At 36.2% G+C, this 9992-nt stretch overlaps 1 long non-coding RNA gene across 1 annotated transcript; it reads left to right on the forward strand.

Annotated features, from left to right (window-relative positions):
- Positions 1–2813: 2813 nt before the first annotated feature.
- LOC131492999 (uncharacterized) lies at positions 2814–9329 on the forward strand. The gene is made up of 3 exons (XR_009252391.1): positions 2814–2870; positions 3489–3538; positions 9202–9329. It is a non-coding gene; the product is annotated as an uncharacterized LOC131492999 (long non-coding RNA).
- The last annotated feature ends 663 nt before the right edge of the window (positions 9330–9992 follow it).

The following is a 9992-nucleotide window of genomic DNA, read 5'->3' on the forward strand; positions in this document are numbered from 1 at the left end:
GCTTTGAATTCTGTCTGTCTGTCTGTCTCTCTCTCTCTCTCTCTGTCCCACCCCCACTCGTGCTCTGTCTCTCTCTGTCAAAAATAAACATTTAAAAATATTCATAAAATACACTTTCATGGAGATGAAAATCTAACTGTAATATAAATAGCATAGGCTTTTTCTGTTGTTGTTGTTTTTTTCTGTGATATTCTAACTTAGTTAGAGATAATAGAATTTAATTTAATTAGGTATTCCCAACTCATAAGTCTTTACCATGAATCCCAGCCATTTAACTTAAGAACAAGATTTAATCTTTTTAATGATTTTTGTATTGAAATATTTTGAACAAACAGCCAAATTCAATGAGCTAGCACTTTTTTTGCCCTGAATCCGGTAACAAGGAGCAGTAAATTCCAGGCCAGTTTATATGCAGCTCCATTTTGTATGTTTCCAGCCAATTTTTCATTAAATTACCATCAAAATGGCACTTGGGCACCCCGTGACTTTATTTGTTTGATATTTTTTAATTTATTCATTAAAATGTGTTTCTGAGTTTTTATCATTAGCCAGATTATGAGTATAGATGAAGCAGCAACATGTCAGTGGTATAAAACGATGAAATAGAGAAATCTGAAGAGGAGAGAAAGTACAGGCAACATATGTAACATTCCTCTCTTTGCTTCTTCCATTTTGCATGTTTCCACAGTACTGTGGGGATCAGACAAAAATTTGATTTATGGCTTTTTTCAAATTTTGGCTGCTAAAATTTACCAACTGCTTTGAATGCCATGAGTACTAAAAGCATTGAAAGGATGCTCAGTTGTTTCTATGCTGTGAATTTTGGAGCCTATTTATATGAAGATGATAAGAAATGGATAATTGTGCATAACAAGACATTGCATGGGAGAAACAGTGAAGACAGAGGTTTCAGACTTTTTTTTTTTTTTTTTAATCATAGCCCTTGGTCTTTGAGCATCAGAAGACTTTTAAGTAAGCTCTATTTGTCCCGATAGTGGGAGAAAGTCCTACCAGGACAGTTCCCTGGCTTTCATGAGTAGTTTTGGTGATTTTACTTCCACGTGGACTCCAGAGGGGAAACACTAAAAATGAACAAATGGCATATTGTGTCATATGGAAAAGTTGAAAATGGTGGTTTATAATGAATTTTCTATAAATAAGTATCCATACATCTATCAGGAACACTCTTAAATAATGAAGGCAACTTGAAGTTCCATGCACTGGAATTGGAGGAAAGACAATGGTTCACAACGCTGCATTTTCTTCACTGAAAGCGAATGACAGAAAATATAGCTTATGGCAGCCTAGGAGGCAAATACCTTATTTACAGGAGACTACATAATTGTTTTAATTCCATTTACCAAGCCTTTCACGTTGACATTTTTCGTGACAGAAGTCAGATGATTTAGGTAAATAGGTGTATGTGATGGATATTTTGAAGAGGTTACCTGACTTGTACAAATATATTTAAATTAAGGTGTTGATATGACATTGGGAATATAGGTAAAAAGAGACATTATCTGTTTTATTAAACCCCTGTTAAGTTTTCTTTAAATACTAGATTACAATGTCAATGATTTACTTACATGGATATTGTTCCTGTTTTCCTCCTAACACAATTATATTAAATTTTAATGACATCAATTGTAATATCTAACTGGTATCTGGAAACTGTGGAGAGCCCAAAGCTTTTATACAAATTTATATGTATAAAGCTCTCACTGATATACTTTGCCAGTAGATATTTTACCTTGAGTAGTCAGCTCTGCAAATCCCTTCCCACAAAAGATTAAAAACATCCTCCTATTACATCTAGAGATTTCTTTTTGTTATTCAAAGCCATGAATAAATTTAGGAAAAATGTATATGATTTTAATGCCTTAAACCAGAAAGCTTCCTTGATTCCTATTAAAAAATGGAATATTTAATGTTTTCCTTCTTCTGTGGTACTTTTTTGATATTGTAGCAAAGAACAAAAAAGAATTCTGAGAACATATAAAACAAAAAACTGTGTTTGAAGTATTGTAATAAAACAACCTTCTTCCTTTAATGCTAAGTCCCTTTTTAATGAAGATCTTCTGGCAGCTCTTGAATGTATAACTAGTTTATATCATGGGATGAAGCTGTCTGTTCTGATGATTGACATGAGCCCACATTACAATGTGATTCTGAAAATTAGTCCATAGAGGTCCTTTTCAGGTACTTCTCAGACTGAGAGCTGCCCTCCAACTACAGCAGAGCCTTTTTAACCCCACTCATTGGTATTCTAATCTGGAAGTGCTGTCCTGCCTTTTAAATAACTCAGGCATTCAGGCTCGTACCCCCCTTGACACATTACTTAGCCAAAGGATTCAAATGAGATTCAAGAAACATGCAGTACAGCACAAAGGGATTGGAATATGCACAATTAATAATCACACAGTTAATTCATTTTTAATGCAGGGAGAATTTCTGAAATTTCACATTGAGATTTGTAACACAAAGTAGTAGCTGTCTACCCTGATTACTTTTCCAAAATTCTACAATATAAACACTATACTTAAGTAATTATTTTTATTTTCAAATAGATTTTCCTGAAGGTGTAGCTTTAAGTAACATTAAGGTTATGACACAAACTGATACGATTTGAAAATACAATTCCTTATTGTCCAGGTATTGCACAAATGAATACCCACACTAAGAGTTTTTACAAGAATGGGAAGCAGGTACATCTCTCATTAGGAAGGGTTGTGTTGGGGTTTTGATTATCTTGGGTCAAAGCCAGCCAAGTGTGTTACACAATGCAATGCTTTGTTTCTCTCATTGTTTTTTTTAGATAAATGTATTCTTACATATCCTACGCTAAACACCTTGCTGCCTACGGTTGAGAGGTGTGTATATATAGCTCATTGCAATAAGAACTTTGGTAGAACTACAACAGTCTTAAAGTTTTAGAGCTACAACCAGGAGTATAACCAACCATTGGGTCAATAACTAGTTGCTAGTTTCTATGTATGAGTAATCAGTAAGTGCATTTATTCACCATTTGCACATTGCAGGTCTTCTACAAGCCAGATACTGATGAGGAAAATAGTGAACAGGAGAGACAAAACTCCCGCTCTTATGTAACTTATATTGTAGTATGTAGATAAATGGATAGGACACGTTCAGAGAATGATAAGTACTATGCAGAAAAATAGAGCATGGTAAAAGGATGGAGTGATAAAGGAGTGGAGAAGGGGGGAGCAATCACTTAGCAGGTGAAGTTTGGGTGAGAGCTTTAATGAACCATGAGAATATGGAGGAAGCATATGAGACAGAGGAATGAGCAAGAACAAAGGCCAGTTGATCTTCTCAGGTTTGAAGAAACTCAACATGGCGAGAGTAAGAATTGAGCAGAAGAATTGTCTCACAATCAATCTGTTCATCCTTTTTGGACCTAAATGAGACATTAGAGTGGTCTAACTTATTGCATAATCAATTTTGATCCACTGTGCTTTTCCTTACAGAAATATCCTAGGAGCGAAGGAGGAGACAACATACAGAAAATGTAGTTAAGGTATGACTTTGTAGGGAATTAGATTAAGTGGTGACATCTCTCTTTTAAAGCATTTGATAATAATATCAAACAGCTGCATCGCACCCTGGGATAATTATTGGGTAGCTTGTAACTTCAACATTATCGTGTATTTTTAAATCATTTATGCTTTACAGTGATTTGTAACCATACCAACGGAAGCTTCAGAGGGAAACTGATTTGTGCAATTGAGCCAGCCATCATAGGGTATTTGTACCAGTACTTTCCCAAAAGATTCAATACTGCTCCATTACCTTCCCCTCCTTCCTCCTTAAACCTACCATTCTCTAACTGTGAAGTCAAAGGAGGAAATCTATTTTCGTGGGAACCAGGCTGTGTCCAAAACTCTAAAGATGGTCGGTGTATCCCATCTATATGGAATAGTGGAATTGCATGTTATATAGCTTTTTTGGTGTGCACACAAATGTCTTCAGGCTTTGTTTCAGAAACTATTTCCAGCTAGGGATCTGATGCTAGCTACTAATTATTTCTTGAATCTATTTATGAAAAGTACAGATAGATGTTTGCATATCTGCTTTAAAGTTTTCTAGGCTAATTCAATGCTGGCTGCCTTCTTTCTGTTCTGTTTTCCATTTTTCTTCTATCCTTTCCTTTATTTCTTTTCTTTACTTGTGAATCACTGGGATTGGCACATGACCTTAACCTGGACCACTAATGCTAATTTTTAAGCATGACTAGCTCTCAATTTCTAGACCACAGAGAAAGATAAACTATTTTATTTGATGTCTTACTTTTACTAGTGTCCTGAAAGGTGAAATCATTCATGCATAGGTAATTGCTCTAGTGAGTTTCCTTGATCTGTGTGTGTGATTGTAATTTATAAATACCAATTGGGTAATTGCTGCGAAAGGTTTTAAAAGCAAATGTTTCTAATGTGTAGTTGACACAATGTGTTCCCAATTGATCATATTATTTACAATATTAATGAACCTGATATTTTTCTCCCATCAAGGGCAACATTAGGTTAACCTAATGCTCAGCAGTGTGACTGGTGCACGTTTTTGCCTGGGAGGAGACGGGGAAGGAAGGTTAGCTCTCTCTACTATGTTATCGTCTGCAGATCTATGCCCAACCCATATGCTGGTCTGGTGCACAGAGCTCAAATTAGGTCACAATCATGAATACCTAGCATACAAAAATTGAGAAATTTTTTTTTTTTTTGGTATGAAACTCTCATCATCACTCCCCTTTTACAAACTTGAATCTTAGAAGATGGCAAAATTCTGCAACAAGAAATACACAATACTCCCATATCCATTATATCTTTCAGAAGATTAATCCATTAAGAATTGGTGTGATTAGTGGTTTACAAGGGAATAAGATAAAATCCTTTCCACAGAAGGTTTGTACTTGTAGGCTATGTCAGGCCTAATGTCGAAGAGAACATTTATATTCATGAATTTGTGCTTGTCATTTTCATTGCTAAATATTCACAACTGGATAATACAAAAATGAAAACAAAACAAAGAAGAACAAATAGTAAAAACAAAAACAAAGCTCTATTGCCTAACTGGACGAATGGTCCATTTGGAGAGGAAATGAGAACATTACCTCAATGTCAAGAAGCAGATTTAAATAATAGCCAGTGTAATTGTAACCTTTCCTTTTGGAAGGCACTCCCACAGGCCTCCAAAATAAGAGAGAAAAGGGGGGATTTCTGTGGCTCTATGTGGATGTTTAATGCTCTTTTTCTTGGTCTCTACATAACTCCAATTAGAGCTTGGGAATCAAAGAGTAGACCCAAAAGGCATTTCAGCCATGTGGTTTGCCTAGCCATTCCTCACGTGTGCTTTGTAAGAGCAGATCATAAATGCCTAGGGAAGCAGAGTGAGAACATCTTTCTGTTGTGATATGGGGGCCTCAACCCAAAAATGAAGGCAGAGAGGAAGCCAATAGTCTTGGAGGTCTTTAGAGTAGAAATCTACCCCCTCTCTCTCCCACATATTTTTAAAAGAAAGAGCTGAGTTGAATAAAAATGGGCCTCTATCATGCCAGATATAGAAAAGAGAAAGAAAAAAAAAACTATTTGGATTTTTCCAGTTTTAATTGCTCTACCATTGTGGAGAAATGTTGTCTAGAAAGACAACACAACTGCACTGGTTGTTTATATTTAGGCTAAGTAAGGATCACTTTTAAGTGTAGCCTTCCTAATTATCACAACATATTTAATAATGCATAGGCTCACAAATGAGCTGGCAGAGCATACAGATTAGAAGGGAATCCATATTATAATTAAATCCATTTACAGATCTCTACCCAAAGGAGAACTGCATCATGAGAGAGTAAGGATGTGTACTATCACCCTCCATGTACTGATAAGGACTCAGTGGGGTACAGAAGACGAACACATTTGAGTGAGAAAATGGAGACTTTTTACCTAGGGATGATGTAATTTTTCTGGTCATTTTTTATTACCTTGTCCATTCTTTCCACCTCTTCATTTGCTAAAAAGAAGACGATGGTAGGACAGTTCACAGACATTTTGCTAAAAAGAAGAGGGCAGTAGGACAGTTCACAGACATTTATTTTCTGGTCCTCTTTATATTTATATTGCGTTTATTTTCTGTTTCTCTTTAGATTTATATTGTCATTTCTCCAAAGATCTCAAAGCTTATGAAAAAATAATGAACATCGCTAATAGGAATTCAAAGGAAGAAGGAGAACAACATGTCAGGATACGAGTAGAAAGGCATTCACCAAAGTACCTGACTGAAAAAAACAATCATCTTTTCTCAGAATTGAGCCATTCGCTATTCTGATTTCAAATATTTTAATTGAATTGTTTAGCCTACACACTCCAAATCTTAAACATTTCTGTGCCATTAGTGCTTATCTTTGAAATGAGAGCAACCATGCCTGTCAGGACGGGTTCTAGGTAGCTGGAGGCTGGTTTGTGGTTCATTGCAACTGTTTAGCAATGCATAGATCATCAAGTACTTCTCTCCAGCAACTCCATATTTATAGCTGCTTTTGTGTCTTAGAGCAGTGGTAGCAGTAGCCTCTTATTACCTGAGAGGAATATTAAATTAATAATTTAGACTTTATTGATACATTAATTAAAATGCATTAAATAATTGCCTTATTTAACAAAATACTAGGTACAACAGTATTTGTGAAAAAAATAGAATCATATCAATAATTCAAATTTCATGTGACCCACGGATGCCTGGGTGGCTCAGTCGTTAAGCATCTGACTTGGGTTCAGGTCATGATCTCATGGTTTGTGAATTTGAGTCCCACATCTGGTGAGCCCGAGCCCTGCTTTGGGTGAGCCCCGCTTCTCTCTCTTTCTCTCCTCTGCTCTTTCCCTGTCCCTTTCTCACTTGGGCTCCCTTTCTCTCTCTCAAAAGAAAAAGAAAAGAACAACAAAGGAAATTCAGGTGACCTCATTCTTCTCCTATACATACCCAAAATAAATAACACATAGGCACCATCATATTTTATTATTTTTTTTCTTTTTTTTCAACGTTTTTTTATTTATTTTTGGGACAGAGAGAGACAGAGCATGAACGGGGGAGGGGCAGAGAGAGAGGGAGACACAGAATCGGAAACAGGCTCCAGGCTCCGAGCCATCAGCCCAGAGCCTGACGCGGGGCTCGAACTCACGGACTGCGAGATCGTGACCTGGCTGAAGTCGGACGCTTAACCGACTGCGCCACCCAGGCGCCCCGGCACCATCATATTTTAACAATGTTTTTCCATTTAATTTGTAGCATACATCTTTATTGTGATTCTTTGTGCCTGCCTGAGATTTAAGAGCCGTTATCTCTTGTTATTTGACTGCTAAGGTAGTATTCAATTGTTTGATCCGTTTGCAGATGATTTTGAATGTAAATGGTACATAAAGGAGTCAGTATTATCTTTGGATTGTCAAGATTTCTTTCCTTAGCAGAAATTGCAAGTAGTACCTGTTGCTCACATTTAAAAATCACCTTGATTTGATGGTACTCTTGGGTACAATTCCCACTCTCCCATCTTGGAGAGCTTTTTCACTATAAATACATTTTAAAACACAAAATGAGGTGATCTGGCCCATTTTGCTATGTATATAATTTAACCTTCAAAGGATTATGGTCTATGGAGCAAACAGGTTAATAGGAAGGTTTTAAAAAGACATTTTTTCATCTGATGGGACATAATCGTACCTAAGGAGCTGTTATGGTCCATTGTATAAATCCTTCAAATTCATGGACTATTGGCCCAAAACACAGTAATGGATCCTGTAGAGACTGAAAATCTATCATGTTAATATAGCTGCTGCATATACGGAGTATGAAGTTTATTCTCCCATCCACGCCTTGGGAGCTGTGTATGTAATTCACATATTAATAGGCTTGATTCCTAGATGGGATGCTTTGCCAAGCCCTTTACATGGGAAGTAAAAAATCCTTCTCAGGATTTACATTGAAACCAATGAAAGTAACATATTCCTGTAAAACACTGCCATGTCTAACAAAAATATTTGCTTGTTCAGAATTCCCAGAGGAATCACACCACTTCATGTTTGTAAAGCAACAAAGAGCTTTTTTAAAGTTGTTAGTTTACAAATCAGCACCTGAAAAAATTCAATTGTATCCAGCTGAATGCCAAGGTACAGTACCTTCAAAACGCCTTTCATTGATGTTGGCAAGAATGGTTTTGTTCTGAACACATATGTATATTTCTCCTCTTATAGACCAAGGGCCCTTTTGGAACGCCTCAAATGCACTCTATCACAACTTCTCAGTTTCTCCTTAATCTTATTTTCTTTGTCTCCCCACAGAGCTATAAAAGCAAAGGCTATTGGCAGCACTATTTTATGATCACTCAGAATACAAATCTGCAATGTCAGAGAACCCTTGATCCGAATCTCTGTTTCTGTCCCAAACTGCACAAACATAATGGGACTCACAGGCTGGGGCCAGTGCAGGGTACAAGCAAGCCTATAAGGCCCTTCTCCACCCAATAGGCCCTGATAGAGTGGTGGTCATAGATGATGGGTTATTGCTACACAGTTTTACTCTATCTAGAGGGGACAAAGGAATTGAAATAATATATTTCTTCTGTGTTAACTATGTTAACCTGTTTTCCAAACATGTATTATTATCATTAGTTTCAGTGCCAAGTCTGACAAGTTTTCAATTTTTGAAATTTATCATGACAAGGGCTTGGCAAGTACGGGTCTTCATTACCCTCTTTACCACTCTCCGTAGACTCTATCACTGACACGAGGGACTCTTAAAGGAGTCAAGTGAAGCCCCTTTCTTTAACTTTCAGAATGCTTCTTTGTTGCAATTCCCAGGAATTGCCAAGAAAAAAACAAAGATATGCCCAAACAATATTATTTCAATGCTGAAAACTTCACTGGCTTCAGAGAATATAATGGCTATGATGTTGACTGCCATATAGGATGATGGTCTACAACTGCTGATTGCAGCTGATAGGTTCAGGGAAGGACTCTCTTAGCCCAAGTAAAACAAACTGCAGTTCCTTCTCTAGTTACTGGTCTGCTGGTTACAAATAACTGTCCAGCAGTCTGGGTACTTCACCCACGCTATCAGACTCTAACATCATTTTAGAAAAAAAAAGTGTCTGCAAAATCAATTTCTCTCTTGGAATTTGATGCTGTGCTTTATACAATTCAGGAGAAATCAACAGCCATCTTTCCTGCTCAGAAGACCAGAAGAACAGCAGCAGTTGGTCTGCAAAGAGAAAGAGAAGATTAAATCGGATATTCAAAGAATGGAAGCCAGATATGAAGGGAGAATCCTAATGATACTTGTGTCCTTGAATGCAGTTGTTACTTTGTCCTTGATTTGTGAAGATCAGAGTATCCTTAAAATGAATTCTTCTTGTCTCTTGAATCAAGATTTGGATTTTATTTTTGTTACATTTAATCTAAAGTCTTAGTTTATATATATTTCCTAACAACAAAATGTATTTCTAAGTAATAGAAAAATACAGCTTGTTTTATAATAATTGCATAATTTGTTCTATTTGGAATAAATTAATGGTTGCAATTGATTTTAAACACAATTTCAGAAAAATATAGACTGCTTTCCAAGTTTTAAAATGGTTTATGCAGTATATTAAGTTGGATCTTAAGTATAGAACACTTTTAAATTCTAAGGTTAAATTAACAATAAAAGCCTAAGTTTTACATTTTAATCGTGTTTAACTATATTGACTTTGTTTTTTGTTGATGCTAATTTTGAGCTTTAAAGAAAATTTCAACAGCCTTCAAAGCACTGGGTCTTAAAAGTATTTACTGATTGAATTTATTTTGGGGTGTAGGTGAACCCAGAAGTGTTCCATGCCCTGCGGTTTTTTTTTGTTTTTTTTTTTTGTTTTTGGAATGGGATAAGGGTAGGTAAATATGGGAACAAAGTGAGAGATGCAGTAAAATGAAATAATCATAAAACAGATCACTGAGGAC

Source organism: Neofelis nebulosa, chromosome 2 (assembly GCF_028018385.1).
Source record: "Neofelis nebulosa isolate mNeoNeb1 chromosome 2, mNeoNeb1.pri, whole genome shotgun sequence".
Taxonomy (NCBI): Eukaryota; Metazoa; Chordata; class Mammalia; order Carnivora; family Felidae; genus Neofelis; species Neofelis nebulosa.